At 39.8% G+C, this 21,442-nt stretch overlaps 1 non-coding gene across 1 annotated transcript; it reads left to right on the forward strand.

Annotated features, from left to right (window-relative positions):
- The first annotated feature begins 21,011 nt into the window (after window positions 1-21,011).
- TRNAI-GAU lies at window positions 21,012-21,085 on the forward strand. The gene has a single exon. It is a non-coding gene; the product is annotated as a tRNA-Ile (tRNA).
- The last annotated feature ends 357 nt before the right edge of the window (window positions 21,086-21,442 follow it).

Consider the following 21,442-nt stretch of genomic DNA (forward strand, 5'->3'; position numbering starts at 1 on the left):
TTCATATTGGTTTCTGAGTTAAAAAGTTGTAATTAGACAAAATATGTTATCAATTTAGCTTTATTTCCCAGCTGTGCTCACCTGTCATTTTTTATTATTATTTTCAGAATCCTGATGATGATGTCATCCCCCTAAATTCCCCAAAAGCTCCCCAGTGTTCATTCCAAATGATTAATGAAGGTATGAAAACTATGAGTGCTTCCAAATCAAATATGTGTATAAAGGTAAGCAGCGCACAGGAAAAGATGATTAAAATAAAGAATTGTGTGTTTCCTTGAAATTCACCAGCCCATCGATACTGCAGCAGTTCAGATCTCAGTGGAACTTTTGTGCAGTTCACTGAATGCTTTTTTTATGGGAGAAAAAAAAATCTAGAGAAACTTGACTGTTAGACCTATTTGAATTTTATTTTATGGCCGTGGGTTTCACATACTTGTGACATTAAAAGGACAAAAATGGGCTCTGCACTAAATTGATAGTTCTGGCAAATCCATGCATCAGTTGTCTTGAAAAGTGTGAGTCGTGAGACTTATTGCATTTTGAATTTGGGTTTTTAATGAAGAAAATGTAATAACTTGATATTCTGATTTTTTGGCTTGCATTTGGAAGTTAGAAAGTAAGCTGTTGCAACACTGAGTATTAAGCACTCAGGAGTCAGATTTGTCAGAAGAGAAAGTGCAGCACTTTTTATTAACTGAATAAGCATTGTGTTTAGCTGGGCTTTGCCAAGGCCTCTGGAAATACCTAATTCATGTGGAAGCAGGCTCAGATGCTTAACTATTAAAACAGCATAGTGTTTTCCGTTCTAACACAGCATTGTCTTGAAAGAGTCATTCCAACTCCAAACTGCGTGTCTCTCCCTTCAGTGTATGAACTTCAAATGAAGTAAAGTTGGTTAGGTCACAACAAGAACGGAAAACCTGGAAAATATTATTCCTGTAGCAGAAGGTAAAACATCAGATTAGTCCAGGAAAAGCCTCAAGTGGCAAAAGCATAATTTTTTTAGAACCAGAGAGTCTAAGTCCAAAACTATTGTTCAAAAGGGCCTGTTCAGCAGCTATCTACCAGTAAAGTAAATTTAGTTCTGTATGTGTCTGGGGAGAGATTAATCAGGACATACTGATGCTTACCTTGTGGATAACTACATCAAAGCCAGATTGTCTTCAGTTAGTGGAAAAAAATGAAGTTTTTTTCAGGGCAGCATTAATTTCCTGAAGTAGGTACTAAAAGAAGTGATACAATACACAAAAAAAACCACAATGAAATCAGGTGGATAATTTGTCATCTTGAAGTATTGAATGCCTAAGAATATTTCTCTGCAATAGCCTTCAAGAGTCTCAAGACTTTAATTCTTCCAGTAAAAATGTCAGTTGTTCCTAGAATTTCGTGCAGGTCTAAACTGGCCTGATTTGACCAGCTGAGTAACTGTCTCCCAAGTCAGCCCAAATGACATCCTGAAAAAAGTTTTTCTTCTATTAAAATGACTTGAGGAGTTTTACCTTGTAGGTGCTTCCTGAGGCTCATGCAGCAAAATAAGCTAGTCCCTCACAAAAATGTCATGATGGTCACTTTTACTTGAGATGATCATGATGACAGTACGTGTTGTTTGTGTATGAATGCTGTGGTGAGACTGCTTGCCCAGAGAGTGGGGAACACATGGCTTTCTTGCTTTCCTCAATTAGAGGCTCAAACCCACGTCTATTCACTTCTAAGTGTGCCTAACCATAAAGCCATGGGAAAAGGAGTGGCATATTGTTTTCTTAATGTCATTGCGTGGGTTTTTTTAGAAACGAAAGAATTGGGAGAGTTGATGATACAGAGATGTGAAAGGAGAAAGAACATGTTTATTGCTCAGGTTACTTAGCATAGTGAACACCTAGTTTCCAGTCTCTATTCCAGTACCTGAAGGGGACCTTCAGAAAAGCTGCGGAGGTCCTGTTTATAAGGGCGTGTAGTGATAGGATGAGGGGCAATGGTTTTAAACTAGAGCAGCGTAGATTCAGATTAGATGCTAGGAAGAAGTTCTTTACAGTGATGGTGGCAAATCACTGGAACAGATTGCCCAGAGAGATGGTGTAGACCCCATCCCTGCAGACATCCAAGGTCAGGCTGGATGAGGCTCAGAGCAACCTGGTCTAGTTAGAGATGTCCCTGCTCACTGCAGGGGCTTACACTGGATGACCTTTAAACGTCCCTTCCAGCCCAACACTATGATTCTATGAGTCTATTCAAAGAAATGCTTATGATTTTTATTGTCTCTGATCAAAATGTGTAAATAGGCAATCGAGCAGAGACCTTCCCTTCTGGGTAAATTACCTAACTACTAGCTGTTTCATGTGGGATTACTTTTGAGTGTTTCGTAAACACCACTTCAAGAGTCAATAACAAAACAGAGGCCTAGGCTCTTTCTTTTAAATGCAGCAGCCACCTGCTTATTGAGGCTGAAAGAAGGTGAGCCAAAAATGTGTATGTTTTTGTTTAGGACCTGTGTTTGCTGGGTTAGCCTTGGCTAATGGACGAAGACCCACTCAACCACTCACTTACTCCCACCTCAGTGCGACAGAGGGAGAAAATGAGAAAGCTCATAGGTTGAGTTCCAGCGCTTGGGGCACCTCGTCCCCCTCCTCCTGCTCTCCCCTCGAGGCTTGCAGGGCTGATTCTCACACTTTTCCCTGTGACCCCTCCACTGCTGGGCAGCATTTTGCCCTTTCTGACAGAGGCAAAGGCCGCCATCACCACAGCGCTGGGCCATGCCCTTGGGGGGTTAACCGGAGTTGGCTGGAACCAGCTGTGTCCAGTTTGGGGCAGCCCCGGCCTCCCCTTGCAGAGGAGGCCCTGCAGCCAGACCCTGCCAGCGCCTGGCCACCTGCACCCGGTACACCATGAAAAACCTTTTATATTTTAGTGTTTTACCTATCCAGACATGATGGGATCATCCTCTGTAAATGGTTTCCTACAGTTTACGGACACTTGTGCAAATAACGTGCCTGGCATTTTGTTTAAAATTTCTGTGAAAAATTACAATAATGGTTCTGAAGTGCACGTCAAATTGTAAAGCTATGAAGGCAGAAGATTGTTTGGAGTTCCCTTCATGAAAACATGAAGTGATGCTACTGCCTTTACTGGAGCTTCTCCATTAACTAGTGGTAGAATTTTGTCCTATTGAAATACTTTGTTGATGGCTGGTTTAATACAGCACTAAATGAGTGTAATAGTGACCCACTGGTTCAAAGCAGTGCCCCAAATGCCCTAAACTTAGGCAATAACACCAAGGGATTTCTGTATTATTTTTGAACAAGGATGGAGAATATGATCCTTAGAAATGAGGTCAAGGAATTAAGATGGAGAAATTTTTATTTTATTTTTGTCCTAAACTCCCAGCACAGTGTTTGCAGGAGAGAAGGATTACCTAAGTGGAGACTTGAATGTGATTTCCATTTCCCCTCTCCCCTTCACTTATGTGTGACTTTTGGCAAAGCAGCATGCTATGAAATCCGAACATTCACCTGTGGGTAGAAACCAGACTCTGTGCATGTGTGTGTACCATCTCTCATCCATCTGCTCTACAGACCACAAAGCCCAGCTGCATGGGTAGGTTTTAGATCGAATGTGTCACTCTCTTAGAAAATACAGTCCATGCTAATAAATAGGTAGCTTCCCACTGCCTTGTCTGATCTGTGCAAGGGGAGGGAATTCATACACAGGTGTGGTCAAGGACGGATTTGACCAATTATTCCTAAGCAGTGTAAGTCACACAGGACATAGGTAGTACAGTCTCTCATGAACACTGTGGTGTCTAAGTGCCTGCCTTCCTAACAGGACCTAATTTAATCCTATAAAATGGCTGCATAAATTGTGTAAAATAAGAAGGTATAAGCTGCAATCATTTTTCACTCAGAGATCATGGGAGAATGCTGGAAAAATGAGAAAGGAGTTTTAAGGGTCATAGAGATGCATCGCCACCATCCGATTGTCCTGATGTGTGTGAGTTTTTTCAGACACACAGACGGGCAACATTTCCTCCTGTTGTATCAGAGTCAGAAAGCTAATGGACTAAGTAAATTATTTTGGAAAAAGCAAATGAACAAACCTGAGCATGTACCAGAGCAATAAATATGGAAGCAGTCAATGAAATAGACTTCAGTGGGGTGTGTGTTCATTCCCCTCTATATTTTGTGTTTATTGAGCTGGAATAGTCTAGTAATAAGTTTCCTTGATCTGGAAGCAGGGAACTGCAGAACTATTGCAGAAAGCAAATGTTGGCTTTGTGACCGGGACTGTACATTTTTTAGATGGTAATTAGACAGAAAAAGAACAATCAAAACTTTACCAGAGCTTAAATACTGGGTAGCACAGAGTGACTAAGCAAAGATATTGGAGCCTGTAAGATCTGGACCAGGCTCTGAGAGCAGAGAGAAAACAAGTTACAGGCAAAATGCGTACTCCTCTCTTCTGCCTTAGATGGAAGAATGTGGGAGGCTGTACTGCAGACATCCCTACTAGTTTTGTTTTCCTGATAATTGGTGGACAATAGCTTTGTCTGAAGGGTAAGGCTGGGATCTCTGCTGCATTTCTTTCTTAACAGTAGCTACAAAGGCACTCACCTGCAATGCCAATGCATAGTGGGTTAATACTTTCTAATAAAAAATCTATTGGAGGAAAACAGAACATAAAAAGAAGGTAAATTTACTGAGTAAATTATTCATTGTGAATTATTCACACAGTTTTACTAACAGTCATCTGGAAAAAGTTAACGAAAAGGGGAATGACTGAAGTGAGTAATAAATATAAATCAATCCAAGAGACATGTAGGGTTACTTGTTGGTTGTGGGGAAGGATGGGATTGATTGAGTGATGCAGTGAATAAAGAAGAAAAGTAGAATAAGATAAACAAAGAAAGGGTGGCATATTTGGCTCTGGGGTGTGTTTTTTTTCTGTTCCAAAATATCTTATGGCTGTGATGGTGCAGTTCATTCAGTAAAGTTTTGCTGGTTGTTACTGTTTTACACACACGGTGTGAAACTGAAAGAATGGCCTCTGTTACTCTGCTTTTCCTTGAGATTGACTGCTTTAATTTAGAAGTCAATAAACACCATGCATGCTCACAGCATCCCAACCCAGAGCTATTGGAAATTGGCACACTTGAACTTCCTCCCACCGGGAAACTGAGGCTTGGCTTTCAAAATTCATATTTTTGTGTCCTTGCTAGTTCTATTTTATTAAAACAAAATATGTGATTTTATTCTCCCAAATTGGTTGCTGAAAGCTGCTTTTGTTAAGGGAAAGCTCATGTTAAAAGAAAGGTTGCATTCCATTACAAAGGCAAATGCTGCATTGTGATAGGAGCTGAAAATGTGCTAATTAAAATGTGGCTTTTACTTTATCTGGAATGCTACATCAGCCTTATCTCCAGCTCATGCAGGCTCTAGATGGTTTCACTGGAGCATTTGGCCATCTTTTGTTTTTCATTTTTATTATTTCCACTTAAGTATTTACAGCTTAAGCCCAAGCCCATGAAACTCCATGGTAACACTTCTGTGGAGCCTTGTAGACTTTCCAGCCTTGGAGTAGAGCTGTGTGGGTTTGTATGATTGTTATCTTCCAGAGATCTACATACAACACTATAAATAGGAGTCTCTTAGCTGCCAGTTTGATGAATGTGTGTCACCACGGTTACGTGGCACTCTACCCCGTCCGTCATCTTTAACAGCAATAAAGTGCCTGCAGGCCGAAAAATGCCCTCTGACACCTGTGTAGGCTCTGGAGTCTAACGGATTGAAATCTAGTAAATAGTTCCTTCTAATGCTTCGCAGGAAAGAATATAACCCATTTTACTTATCTTGCAGGGCTGAGAGGAATTGGGAGCCATAAGAACATCGTGGTTACTACAGTTTGCAAGTGCAGCCCAAGAAGCATATAAATGAGTAAGTTTCGAGTCACTTTGAATTCCTTCCAGATTCTTTCATGCCCTTTAGGCACTATTAATCTCTAGAATAATTCTGCTAACAGACAAACATGCTAATAGCATCACCATCTTCAAAAAATATTGTCGTAGATTAGAGTGTTCTAGCACTGCATTTTGCATCTTTGAGATTTTTTTTTTCAAGGGGAACCACAGTATTGTATTGAAAGAGAGAAACAAATTCCAAAAAAACTAGGCACTTGCCTACTAGCAATAGATTGGGTGTAGCATCTTTAAAGGAAGCTTGGCTGTTATGATATCCTGGTACCACTTCTTCCTTTCAAATATGAGTAGGTTGGAAAGATTTGCAAAAAAAAGGAAAGGAAGCCCTTGGATCACTAAACCTAGCTATATTCATATTAATTAGTAGACTACTAACACTTTACACATATGAATGCATTTTGTTAGTTTTACTTCACTAATTGTTTCATGAAGTTGCAGCACGCTATCATGCTGATGAAAGACTGAAATCTATTTCCTCTCCTTAGTTAGCAATTGTGTCAAAAATCACAAAGTTAATTTTCCATTAAAAAACTCCTGCTCATTGACTCCAGTTGTAAATCAAACAAGAAACTGATACACACATTAAATTCTTAGATGTGTCAAATTAACCATATCTGTGCTAAACTCTGCCTGTCAGAGTTCAGCAGTAGGCTCAGTAGCAAGATTTCTTTGTGGTCTTGCAGCACCTTCGGGTGCCTCAAAATAGTCACATGGGCCATGACCAATTGTAGGGCATTTTGGGAAATTTCAGGACACAAAAGCTGTGCTGAGGGTCACTTGGGCAAGGATAGCAGGAGAAATATGCAGACATTTGTCCATGTCCAATTTAAATCAGATATAGTCTTTGGAACAGAGGCTGTCTTTCTGTTTGGTATTTTACAGTAAGTCCAGTGTTCTTGTGCTTATAGCTGAATCCATTTGATTTGTACCAGCATGCAAGTATGAAAATAATACAAATATTGGAAATTCAGTATGATTGTGATGTTTAATCAGGTGCAATGAGAGAAGATGGAAGGAATTTTGTATAATTACTTAACAGATGCGAGCATGCACCCTGGTGAAAGAAATGTTTGGTTGGAGGTCATTTTGCTTGAAAAACCCCAAAGTAGATGAATTAGTTGACTAGTGTTTTGTTGGCTATTTTTAAGAAGAGCTGTCCTGGAGAAACCTGAATGAACACAGGTAGAGACAGGAGAATCTGGGATGTTTCTGCTCAAACCATCCAACAATAATAAAAGGCTAGAAGGGATCAGAAGAACCTATAAATTACTTTTCTTCTTTTCTGTCTGGCCTCCTCTATTTGTGGCTGCTACTTTCTCCAGCTACTCTCTGGATAACAGTAACTGGAGCCAGGGGATTGTTTGGTTCAATGCCGAAAACAGGTTTTAGCAGCTATAAATACCAATTAGTAGCTGACCCGTTAAAAATTTAAGGGGCACGTTAGATTCTTTTGGTTTTGTTGAAGAAATGTTTTCTTAAAAGAAATCCTTTATATACGCATGTATATGCTGAGTTTTTCATACGGTTGTCTGTTTTGGTGAGTTTAACTAGTTTTGATGAGGGGAGCGTTTTCAGCATAGCCAGCTAACTTGTCAGGTATTTGTCCCATTTGAGCCTGGAAACTTCTTTCATATTCCAAGAGAAACTTGCCCCAAGAAAAGTGGCTAAACCTGTAGCACCGCAGACACTATATCCAAGGTGCTCTGCTGTATACATATCTCCTCTGGGGGAAGATGATAAAAAGAAATTACGTATAAAGGGATATGATGTCACATTATTTAACAAGCGTTGAAACGAACTCGAAGGCTACGGTAATTGTCATGGTAAAGAAATAGCTTCGCTAGTATGGGACACAGTCAAAATCCATGCTCTCAGCACAGACAAAGGGTTCTACAGACATTAAGAAGTTGTTTGTGTGATTTTAGTTATGAAAGCAAGACTTGGCCCTGTTGGAAAGGATTAAATAAAAAAAAAAATAAGTCCAAACCCAATTTTAGAGTGTTCTCTGAATCAATCGCCAGGGATGAATAAACACATTCTGCTGCTAGAGGCCTGAGCTGAGTAATGTATTGGGATACACACAGACTCTAGACAGTGCTCCCCAGGCAGCTGCGCTGTGATCACACGGACACGCTCAGTCCGAGAAGCAGGCAGATGGAGTCAGTGACTCCAGTCATTGCTCATGGTAGCTCAGCACATTCCCTGCTGACCTGGCTGAAAGAGTGCTTTTGTGAAACACAACTGATTAAAGAAACAAATGATGTAAAATGAAATGTCATCATGGATTCAGGGTTTAGGGCTATACAAACAACTGTGGATTGAAATCATTAGACTCTCTTTGCTCTGGAATGGTTCAATATTTTTAGAGGATTAAAATGCCTTTTCTACCCTTTGGTCTCCTGCACTTATTTGTATGTCAACATAAGTATTTGTCAGTGTTTTTCATGCTTTCCCAAGTCAGGAAATCTGTAAATTCATCATATAAAGGGACTGAGTCCTAATTCCTGAGCCTGCTAGTCCCGGATCAAAGGTTTTGATATATTATTCCTAAGTTCTTTTATTTGGAAAAATGTAGTCAATACCTCTAGCAGACAGCATGGACCTGATCCAGAATCCACTGAAGTTATTTAAAATACTCTGATCAAGTTCCATGAGTTTTGGTTCAGGTCTTGTGGCTCCAGTCCAACACAGCACTCCAGCTCATATGTAATTGCTCAGGAGTAAAGTACCAATGCTCTACCTGATGGACACATTCATATCAGCCAGTGCAAGTAAACTGGCTCTCCGTAACTGCTCAGGTAGCATTCACTGGATAATATATTCATTAGCAAAGTCTGAAACATGACTTGGTTTGTCACACATTGGTTCAGTAGGTAGCTCTCAAGCTAATAAATCCCAGCAAGTCTTTCCTACAATAAACTACGTGACATTGTCAAAAGAACATAAGGTATGGCTGGTAAGGAATGCTTCTCATAGAGGGATGGGGCACTATAAAAAACATGAAAATAAACAGAAAGTAATATAGAAAGGCAAAAAATTGTTTGTAGTTAAAGGGTTAAAAAAGTAACACAACCTCAAGAAGTGAACACAGTTTTTATGAACGGTTTGTGGACAGTGGCAAGATTACATTCTGTCAATTGGCAGTCCTGGCTGAGTTTCTTCTCTCTTGTTTCCCCCATTACACTTTGATCTTGGCTGGGAATAAACTGTATTTAAGGACAAAAGACGTCTTTATTACTTCCAATAAAAATTACAATAGTTGCCTCATTTACTGTAATGCTCTGTTGCTGCCTTCTGTAGGGTGTAAAGAAAGGAGGTTACGAACTCATGTTGAGCATAGCTGATCATCAAATAGTAATCAGAGGCAATTACAGTCTACTGAGTGAATAGCTCGCAGGCACTGATAAATCTGGTACTTCATTATATTTTTTCCTGTACGAGATTGCCATCAGACCTCAGAAGCAGCAGTTGTTTGTACTTACTCAGGAAGACCCTCTGCAGTGTAATACTTGGATTGGACACCAGGGATGAACTGGAAACTGCCAGCCTGTAATTCGTTAGCCACTGCGGGGGAGATTTTCAAAACACAAATTACCAGGAAGCAGTAGACATCTGTTTCTCTTTAAATCTACCTGAAGGTGTCATTTCTGTTTCCTAACCAGATGAGTTTAATACAGAGAGGCCTAGTGAGATTGCAACCATAGTCGCTGCTCTGGCTGACGTCGGCAGGTGCAGCTGTGAATCTTAGCATGGAGAGGTGTTGCTGGCTCTTTGCTAGATACTGATAAACAGAACTATTCTATAAGAGGGTTGTGAAACATTTTGAGAATTTCAGATTGAGGTGCTCTAGAAATGCAAGTTAGTACCAACTGAAAGCAAAAAATAAATTGTTATTGCTGTGTTTTTCCTACTTCTCAGTGTGGTGGCATGAGGGATCAGCCTCAGTCTTCAGGAGACTTCATTACTCTTAATGAGGTTACTGAAGAGGTGCATTTGATCTTCTGCTGACAATTTTTAGCCTTGAGAAAACTATTTATGCTTTAAGACAGAGGGCTTAAGAAAGTAATAGCAACATTTAATAGCATAATTACTTCATATTATTTTGCATTCTCTGATTTTGCTTAAATGAAACACATTGCATGCTGAAATAATCTTGTAGGGAGGATTATTCAAACAAGATAAAGTCCCTGCTGAATGTAATGTCAGTTCTTTTTATGCATGCTGAGTAACCTGCTGCGCTTTGGCAGCTTTAAGACTGAGCCGTATCGTGCTCATATTGGAAGCATGCAAATGTCTGAGCTAGCAGTTTGAAATGTGGCCGAGCAGTTATTACTTTAGGAATGTTAATTATTACTTTTATGTGGATAAAGTCTCAGAAGCTGCATCCATTTAAAACTCAACCACAGACACCATGCACAAGTGTGATTCAGTCTCAGTGTTATAATTTTTCTTTGTTTATATATTGGTAATGGTACCATGCTGGTGTCAACAGACTAAGACCTTATGAAGTGAATGTAGAAATAAATATTATTGTTAAAGAAAGGATGAATCATTTGCAGTCAAGCAAAACTGAAGATTTGTCTGGCTGCAGAAAACCCTGACTCGAGGCACTGGAGTGCACAGAAATAACATCAAAATGTTAAATAAAAGTGATTTATCATTAATGCATGTGTGCAAGTACAATATTGTTAAAGAAAGGAAAGCCAGCAGAGAGCCAGAGGACAAAGCCTAAGCTGCAAAAAAACATGTGCCAATCCAGCAGGTTTCCCTGAAGAAGAGTTGCAGTTTCACATTCCCCAGGCTTTACCTTGACAGGTGGTTAGTGCTTGCAGCTTGTGTGGAGTCCCAGAGATTTCCATAACAGAAAGGACTAGTGCTAATGAATCACTGTGCCCCAAGTTTTCAAACACAGATTTCATCTGGGTGGCTTAATGATTCAAGAGAGGCAGATGAAAAAAAAGAGATAATTTTTTTAAAAATTGAATTCAGATCTTATATTTCATTTTTATGTGTTGTATAACGTGTCTGGATGTACTTTCAGTGTGAGATGTTACTGCTTGTCATTTACAAAGAGCTCTTTCATCAACTCTGGTAAAGTTTTGGAAAGCATTAGTGATGGCCTTACTGTAAGTCAGCAAAGTGTGTAGGAAAAGAAGAGAAAGACAAAAGGGAGCTAAGGAGAAACAAGAAAGACAATTTGACATATATTGGTGGGAGTCCATGGAAGAGTTTCTTAGAACTCTTTTATCAGTTTTAGATTTCCCTATAAATCTCCAGGTCAGCTGCATGTGTATGCTCAACAGGAATTGCTTCTGGTGTTGCACTGCCATTTAACTGGAAATAAAACCAGTACACTGAAGCCAGGGAGAGAGAAACATGGATGAGTGCTAGCACAGCTGCATTAGAGAGGACCATTCTGAATTCCGAGAAGTTTGATTCCTGAAGGAGTTGAGAACAGCACAGATGCAGAACATTTTAGTGTCTATTTAAATGGGACCTCAAATAAAAGTGACAGTAATATTCAAAATAATTACCAATTAACTGATTAACCTTTCAAGCTACTGGTAATCTGTAACAGAAAGTCAAATCTAATCTTTTTAATGGACTTTTCAAGAGCAAACTCCTCTCATGAATAGGTGAGCTGTGGTGTCTGACACACTCTGCGAAAATGCCTGTGATGAAATGATAATTTTGGGATTCTGTTTAAGTCACAAGATTACTTGCAAGATGCAGTAAAACTGCACACCTGTGCCCAATTTCATTCCTAATTTAATTTGCACTTTCTGTCCTAGACCCCAGTGAAGGGAAACATCTCTCCTCAGGAAAGCTCTTATACATGTTTGAAGTCCTGTGAAAATTTAAAACATATGTCATTGTTGTCTAGAACAGATCTGGCTTAATGGCCTGAGCTCCAGCTTTTATTCCACACGGGCCATGTTCAGAACACTTAAAGCAACTATGTTGTACCTCTGAGTATTTTTGCAAATGCTGATTGAGAGATCACAACCCTGTTGGAGCACAGAAGACAGAGAACACAGGTAGGTCATTAAAAATACATGTAGAGTAAGACCTTACTTAATGTGGTAAAATCAGACCTTAAGCATGAATTTGTGAAAGCTGTGTACTCAAGAATAATACAGAGTTTGTAACTGTAAATATATACATATACAGCTGCAAATACATACATGAATACATGTACACATATATCATATATATGAATAAGTAAACTTATTTATCTATTTATTTCTTTATTTTCAAAAGTGATAAGCAAGTATTAAGCCATTTCTACTTTTGTTATAGAATTAGAGTAGAAGATTCCATTCTAAGTTTTATCCTTAGGATACGAACTGACTTTTGCTGGGCTTGCTGAGTTCTTAATACTTTATTTTTTCTCAGAGATGGTAAAAAAATCTATTGAATCCTTTGTGGCTTGACTAGTCCTTGTGTGGACTTCTATACTTTCCTAGATTTCTTTATTATCCTCAAATGTCAGGTTCAGTTTTGGCTTATTGAACTTAGAATCCAGCCTGAATCTCAAACGAATTTCTCTTAAAGATATCCGAGTCCTAAGGTTTAACTGTATCCATAGCCAAATGGAAACTGGCAAACTGAGATGTCCCTTTGCTGATATTATTGCCTCCTATCTGCCCAATACATTTAGGTTATGCATGATACACCCACAAATGAACTATCGCTGTGTTATCTAGGTATTTCCGCTTATTTCTGTTAAATAGTCTTAGAGGAAGAGTAGCTATATGAAGAAAATATATGGAGAAGAAGAAAGGGAAGGGGTTTATCTCCTCTCTTGTAGCAACTTGCTTTTATAGCAACCTATTCTAACTATTGCAGAGCAAATGCCTTTTGCAAAACAAGCCTTTCATTTGCTCTTTTGCATTATTATGATAAAATACAAATTCCAGGAGAAGATGGAGAGAGTTGTTTTAACAGAGTTAAAAAGAGCAGTGGGGGATTCTCAGACAGGCGTATGCACATTCTCAGGTCCGGAATGCTCTCTGGGAGAGCAGCAAGCTGTGAATGTGCAGCTGCAGGCTTCAGGGTCCTGAATAATCTACATTCAGAGACTGCAAAGTCATCAATATTTATGGACTGGCGGGATCATCCCTGGCATGCAGCTACATCTGCCAGCTCTCCGTTTACTCCACATCCTTTTCTCTGCAAGTTTCAGGTTCTTATTTCCTGTGACTAGTAGCTTTGCACTTTGAAGCAGAGCTCCTCCAGTGAAACAGGGAAGACGCTTCCTGAATCACACTGAGCAAGCATGTCAACCATCCGCATCGAGAAATACCCACTGCAGCAGATGTGGTGTGAGAAACGGGAGCTACCCCGTATTACAGTTTCCCAGACTCAGCCCTGCCTTGGTGGACGCAGCATGCTTGCTCTGACTTACTTTCTCAGAATTACTTTAAAGCAAAAGCCTCCCGTACCCTAGAACTGCCATTTTGTCTTCAGGCAGGGCCTGCTGTGGGGCAGAAATATGGATACAGATATATTTTCTCTCAAAAGTAAAGTCTATGGCACAGATATTTGACTAGATCCTACAGCACCACAGCCTACCATGAAGGTAACCACATCCAACGGGCCAATTGAGCCCATCTCACGTTGAGACAATGAAATAATTCTGGATTTTCCAAATAAAGAAAAATGAAAAAATCATCTTTATGTCGCAAAAATCTGCATAACTTCAGCAGACAACACTCCTTTTGCAACTTTATCTGTTAATCTCAGGAGGTTTAAAGAGCAGATTAATAATAACATCAAATTTTATTGTAGTTTTATTTTAAAGTTAAGATCATCAAAAATGGCAATGCATTGTTGATCTTTACAATGATATAAAAATATATCTTTTTTTTTGCTTGCCTAAATTTGAATTTCAAGGCTGTATAAACATAACTTGAATCACAGGTGATCCAAATAACACTGAATCAGGGTAGAAAACTTATTCTACATCTAAGATTCTGGAAACATTTACTTCACTCAGTTGCACTTTTTTCACATTTTCCCATGAATATTCAGGTGATAGGACTCTATTAGAACAGGTCCTATGTATAAGGTAGTCCTAATCTTGCATAGTAATCATTCACAAAGTGCATTTTCAATTAATTTCTATCATTATTAGTGTGTAATGTCCTTTTTCCTAAGATTGCCTGATGAAAATTAAAAATTACTCCGTATTCTGTGCTTCTGATTTTCCTTGTATGAGAAATGTCACTGTGTGTAACGAACAAAAAAGGATTTCCTGAACAGAAATTATTCTGTACAAGTAATTCATGTGGCTTCTGAAAGTCGTACAAATTTCATTACTTGGGAATTATTAATGAAATTTCAAAACAGTAAATAAGGAGAAGAGAAATAATATCTCTACGTTCTCACATATTCATATGTTGGTTTGGATTTGGTGTTTCTGTTTTGTTTTTATTGTCTGCATGATACTATGGAGTAACTTAGTTTATCATTCAGAAGATAGAAAGCCTGAAAGAAAGGCAATTTCTTTGTCTTCCCTGACAAACCTCTCAATTTGAATTTCTGTGATCCAGTGGTTATAGAGCATGGTAACAACTTAAAATTCCTTCTGTTCACTTCAAATATATGATGCCATTTTAGATCTGCCTAAGTCCTGAGTTCATGTGATAGTTAAAAGACTTTGGGTTTTACATCAAAAAGTGCAAATACTAGTTTTTAATTTTTCCACTTCTTTTGGGACATTTTTACACAGTGTGTGGGTGGCACATAAAATAAGCTCCAGTTTTGATAGAGTAGTATATTTTATGTGAGTTGATCTGTAGCCTGGGATACATAACTGACCTGCTGAGCTTCAGAGCCCTTGCTGAGTGGCAGCTGGTAGAAGATGACCACTGCCCCATCTTCTTAAGCCTAACTGGTGTCTGAAGCTTTATAGTAATGAGGAGCCAGTTTGCTCCTGTTGACGTGGAGCTGACAAGACTTCAAAGTCCTAGGAAGTATTTCATGTGTGTTATACAATAGTCCAGATCATGAGTAATATTCCTGCTCTATGTAAACTCTGAAGCATATGTGTAAGAGGGAGGGAAGGAAGAGGAACATGGGAGGTGGAAGAGGAACATGAAATACTTGAGGAGAGGGCAGGATGCCAGGTAGTTGTTGAGAGACTTTTTAGGATGTTGGGTAGTGATAGGACTAGAGGGAATGGATTAAAGCTAGAGATGGATCGATTCAGATTTGATGTTGGGAAGAAGTTCTTCACCGTGAGGGTGGTGAGACACTGGAACAGGTTGCCCAGAGAGGTGATGCAAGCCCCATCCCTGGAAGTTTTTAAGGCCAGGCTGGATGGGGCTCAGGCAACCTGGTCTAGTGGGGGATGTCCCTGCCCATGGGAGGGGAGTTGGAACTAGATGATCTTTGAGGTCCCTTCCAGCTCTGACAGGATTCTATACCTGAGGAGGCCTCTAGGTGAGCAGCTGGTCACTTAGGGTTAGGCTAAGATCATGCAGGAACATCGGCCATTGCTGCTGGAGGTAAACAGAATGACATGGTGCAGTGCACTATACTTGCTTTGAGTAAATGCACCCTGATCCTCTTGTTTGCCATGTTAAATAGCTCTTCGGGTATTCTCAGCAGCCTAAGCCTTCTTTAGATTTTCACCTGTTTAAATAATTCTTTCAAGAGCAAGCACCATGCACTGGGAAGCAGATATAGAAGTGCATGATCTTAAGTTGTCACTTCCTCACCCCGGCTGTTACTATCTATCCATTCTGAATATAAACTTGAGATCTCTGCTCTTTTGTTATCTTCCCCCAGATTCACTGTCAGGCCTTCTTGAAATGTGATGAGTGGACAGACCTTGCCCTAGCTAATTTTCCTGTGAGAGCAAAGGGAAGGAGAATGTTAGCACCCCAGCTTTTCTGCCTCAACCGCAGCAGCAAAGACTAAAGACATGGTATATTCATCAGCATCTCAGCAGGTCTGGTATGATCGCAAGAGGACAGGGCTTGGAAGCACAGGCTGGTATGTGTGTGCCTTCAGCAAGAATCATGGTAGCTGGGGCTCCTTCTGGTGATTGTGGATCCCGTGGGGTCAAATCCTGTTTGACAGAAAAGAGAATGGGATTTTCCACAGCCTGGGAGTGTGCCCTCAGCTTATCTGAAACTTCAGTGAATCTCACTCCAGTTCCTGGCTAGCTTTGAATTTACCAAAACTGCTGTTTGAGTAAATAATTACAAAAAATAGAACTCAAGCACTGGGCACTGTTTAGGAGGGTTAAAACTAGAACAGGACAGAATGCCTGCACAGAGGAGGAATTATTATTTTAACTGAATCATCCTTCACTAGCTGGATGTTTGTGGTACAAACAGTGTGATTTCATGTCAGACTTGTTTCCCTCTTTTGAAATCCTTTCAATATGCCAAATTCTAGCAACTACTGGTTTAAATTTTCTTTCCTTCTCTAAGTCCTGGCTTAGAAGTGATTTAAGCATTCAGACAGAAATCTCTTTAAACTCTCATTGCAATATCCTCGTCATTCACGTTGTCTGCAGTAGATGCCTACAACGTAGAACACACTGTACAACAGTATCTGCAAATGGCAGAAGAATGCGAGGCAGCTACAATATAAAAGTCTTCCTTGATTTGTTTCCTTGGGTTTATAGTTTTAAAAAGACTTTACTGTAATGGAGTATTCTGTGGTAAAAAAAAAAATTGCTTTTTTAAGGTAGCATTAACAACCTTATTCACCCACAATTCACATGCTAGATAGTACAGGGGAAGACAATATTTTTGTGGCTATATCAGTGGCATAAGAGCTGGGATTCTAATTCCATGTACTGAACTTTTGTGGTAAAAAATTATAAGGAAAGAAATATCTTTCTGGCAATATTCATTGGATATTGGATTTATCACCAAAGTGTATGGGAATCTTTAGGGCTCAAAACATAGCAAGAGAGACAGCAATGTGCTTTCAGATACACTCAGATCAGTGGTGAGAACGTTTGTTTGTTATCAACCCTCTCATTTACCCATGAGAGGAACTTTTTTCAGTGTCCTTCCTCCTCATTCTGTCTTGTAGTTTGATGCCAGTCAGAGGTTTCTCCATTAAATTCTAAATGCATTACAGGATTTTTGGTTATGAAACCCAAGTCTAGAGCCATCAGCTTCCTATGCTTTCTTCATGAGTCTTCAGCCCTTGGTTTTCATCACTCTTTCCTGCTTCTCTTTTATTTCATCCCTTTTTTACTCAATCATCTAGTTCACACTGATTTTCATCAGCCCACTCTGTAGCTGAAGGTTTTTCATCAGTTTTGCTTCTTGGTATTGTTCCAGTAACCTTGTCTCTTTGTTTTTATGGTGTCAACTGTCATGCTTTGATCTGCAGCTTTTTTTCATTAGTAAAGTGTGTGCTTTTAAAAGGTTATAACTAGGAGGGGAAAGATGCATGAAGAACCATATATCACAAATGTTCCTCAAGTATTATTTTGACATGTGAGAAAGAAAGGAGGAGGAATTATTCCTAGCATGATTATTTATGTTTTCATGCTCATCTTATTCTAGATATGATATCAGAATTAGACTGCTTTTCCATTTTTAAATATTTAACAGAGACACAGAGATTGACTGTGTGGCTTTAGATTTAAATCAGTTTTGAGGCAGTGAGACAGGATCTTTATTTGTCCAAAGATTTTCTGTTGCCTTTTGCTGTAGGATCTCCAACTCAATTCTTAATCTATTGTATAGTTTTTATACAACCTGGGAAACAGTTTAAATTATATTTATGGCTATTTTGTGGTAAAAAAGCAGGCATATCTAATAATATTTCAGAAAAAAAACATTAAACAGTCAATGGCAATGCTCCTTCAATAGCTGAGGAGAGCTAACTGGACAATTTCCAACAGAGTCCATAGAAAAATGCAGATCATATCAAGCAAGCATCAGCTGTGAGAGTATCCAAGGTTAGAGGGAGACTCATGCTTCATTTATCAGCCAGGATTAAAGGCTGTTCATTGCAACTGTGCAAACATAAAACATATTAAAGGGCCAAGATACAAAAAATATCAACCACTGCTGTTCTGAGCCTATCCATCAAAGTGAGCTGGGAGTCATCGCTGTATCCCACAGCGAGTCGTGAGTGAAGTAAATGTTACATAAGCTTTCTTTACCCGTGGGGATTTCAATTAACTTCTGAAATAGGGACGCATTTTGTTGAATATCATGCTGATATTGAAGACCTCCACAATGTTGTCATGTCCATAGATGTTTTCGGATTATTTAATCAGCTTTGTCTGGAAGGAGTAAGGCAACGAAACTCTCGGATTTAAGCAGTTTTGGTATGCTGTAGCTAGCGGCAAACATATGATGGGCATCCCACCACAGTTAGTCTCATAGCCACTGATTGTAGTCGAGTAGTGCCTGATGCAGAGAATGAACTCACTCAGTTTTGTGGTGGTGACAGCTTTATCCCCTTCTGCAATCAATGTGTCTCAGCCACAAGAATGGCCCCTACTGGGGCATTATGCTGTTGGCAACTTGAAATCTCCCTCCATCGCATTCACCTAAACAATGTATCGCTGCATATTGAGGGTTATGTAGGCTGGAAAGCATTAGCCATTCCTCCGTTAGGTTCCCCAAAGTTATCACGGGAATAACTTGAGAAGGACTCATGAAGAAAGTTCTCAGCTGAAAATCATGTAGTGGACGTGAGGGGCCTTATTGTAAGCAAGCGTAGAATGGAGTATTGAAGGAGTTAATTGCTTGACAAGGATGCTCACCTCTTTTCTTATAGGGGGGAAGCCTTGACAGAACTATCACTTAATAGACAGGAGAAACTTCACTGACTGATGGACACATTATTCTCTCATATGAAGCAACAAAAATGGGTTATACATCTTAATGTAATAGGGAGTTACAGCTCTGCTTTGCTGAACAAAATCCCCTTACACAGTTCTTGGGGTAGTGTTGCTTGTACCATAACAAACCTTAAAAGAAATTTCTTAAAGACACTCTCAGACAAAAGTAGTCATACAGCTGTACATTTTCCTTTCCAGAACAGAAAATAAGACCTTTGCTCTGCAAGTTCTAAATATGTGGTGGGATTGATTGCCTTTGCCTACCACCTTGAAGGCACACTGAATACAAAGGTATTTTTAACCCGTGTCAGTCTCCATGTCAATCACCATCACTGTCATTACTGAATCCTGAATCAGGACCTTGTGCATTTCCAATGTGCTTCTTATCTCCTTTTATCCAACTGCTGTCCTTCTTATTCCCTCGGCTGATTCTTCAGCCAGCTGTCTCCTTTCTCCTCCTTTTCTTCCAGAGGTTAGGGCATAGAGGGAATGAAAATTCAGGTGCTAGTGCCATAAACTAGCAGCCTTCTTGACTGTAAGAATTACTTAAGTGTATCTGTACTGTTAGGGAGTAACAAAGAAGAGAAAAAAAACAGTGAGGAACTTTTAAAACAGAAGCCAGACAAATGAGAGAAAAAAAATGCTTTTAATGTTGTTGTATTTTTGAGCAGAAGTCTCTGTAGTGGACAATCTGATTAGCTGTAAAGATATGTAAAGAAAGATCCATTGGATGCAGATACCATAAATGAGAACTTCAAAGTTACAAGGAAGTTGTAGAATATATCTTTGCACTGATACCTACAAGAAGCAGGTTTTTTGTTTTGTTGCCCTTCAAGTTTTTACCAGTTGATTAATTTGGAATGAAAGAGTGATCTCATTAATTTTAACTTTGAAGATCAGAGCCTGATTTGGTGTACCTACAATATTTCCTTATGAACTCCAGCACTAAAAGATTTTCAGCCTCTGAACCTTTAAAATCAAATTTTGGCTGCTGATTTTGCAAACAAGTTCTATTTGTTTGTCTGCTGTGCAAAAACCAGAAAACTGAAATGTCATACAAAACGGTTTTTCTAGGTAAACAGATAGTTTAGAATGTTCAGATGTAGAGCAATTCATTGTTAAGCATTTTCTCTGTCCTCTCGCATAAATTGTTCTGCCCTTTTGTGACCATTAGACAGGAAACACACATCCCCACTATGAAAAAAAGCCTTACTTTTCATTATAAAAAGTTGTTGAATATATTAAAATGATGAGTGGCACAGAGTCGAGTTGGAGGTCTGTGGTCAGTGGTGTTCCCCAGGGATGGGTACTGGCTCCAGTTTTGTTCAATATCTTCATCAGTGACCTGGATGATGGGATAGAGTGTACCCACAGCAAGTTCACTGATGATATGAAACTGGGAGAAGTGGCTGACACACAGGAAGGCTGTGCTGCCATCCAATGAGATCTGGACAGGCTGGAGAGCCGGGCAAAGGGGAACCTGATGAAGTTCAATAAGGACAAGCGTAGAGTCCTCCATCTGGGAAGGAACAACACCAGGCACCAGTACAGATTAGGGGTTGCCCTGCTGGAAAGCAGCCCCATGGAGAAAGAACTTGGAGTCCTAGTGGGTAATAAGTTGTCCATGGGACAGCACCGTGCCCTTGTGGCCAAGAGGGCCAATGGGTTCCTGGGGTGCATTAAGAAAAGTGTGTCCAGCAGGTCTAGGGAAGTTCTCGTCCCCCTCTAGTCTGCCCTGGTGAGATCACACCTGAGATACTGTGTCCAGTTTTGGGCTTCCCAATTCAAGAGAGACAGGGGTCTACTGGAGAGAGTCCAACGGAGAGCTACGAGGATGATTAAGAAACTTGAACATCTCTGCTGTGAAGAGAGACTGAGAGAACTGAGTCTGTTTAGTCTTGAGAAGGCTGAGAGAGGATCTTATTAGTGTGTAAATATCTGAGAGTTGGGTGTCAAGAGGAAGGTGCCAGTCTCTTTTCACTGTTGCCCAGTAATAGGACAAGAAATAATGGGTAGAAGCTAGAACATAGGAAGTTCCACCTCAACATGAGGAGAAACTTCTTTACTGTGAGGGTGACAGAGCCCTGGCACAGGCTGCCCAGAGAGGTTGTGGAGTCTCCTTCTCTGGAGACTTTCAAACCCCACCTGGATGCATTCCTGTGTGGCTGCCATAGGGAACCCCGCTTTGGTAGGGGGGTTGGACTAGATGAAGGGGGCTGGTTAGCTCAGTCGGTTAGAGCGTGGTGCTGATAACACCAAGGTCGCGGGTTCGATCCCCGTTCCGTCCCCATGTGTTGCCCGATCTAGTCGAGAGGTGTCCCTGCCCATGACAGGGAGGTTGGATTAAATGATCTCTAAGGTGCTTTCTAGCCTAGGCCATTCTATGATTGATTGATTGATCTATAGAGGTGCCTTCCAACCTCTAACATTCTATGATTCTATGAAATTCCTAAAAGCAGAATGTTGAAATTCAGTATGGAAACAGCAATGGCTTGTAGGCACATTCTGGCACTGTGCTGCAATTGATTTTGATTTTACAATGCCATTAGACAGTGAAAATTCTTAGTATTTTCAAGGCAGTAGAAATAAATGTTATAGGCTTTCTTATTAGTTGAGAAATTGAAGTGCACAAATTGCTGGTGTTT

The sequence above is a fragment of the Apaloderma vittatum genome, unplaced genomic scaffold (assembly GCF_000703405.1).
Source record: "Apaloderma vittatum isolate BGI_N311 unplaced genomic scaffold, ASM70340v1 scaffold170, whole genome shotgun sequence".
Classification (NCBI taxonomy): Eukaryota; Metazoa; Chordata; class Aves; order Trogoniformes; family Trogonidae; genus Apaloderma; species Apaloderma vittatum.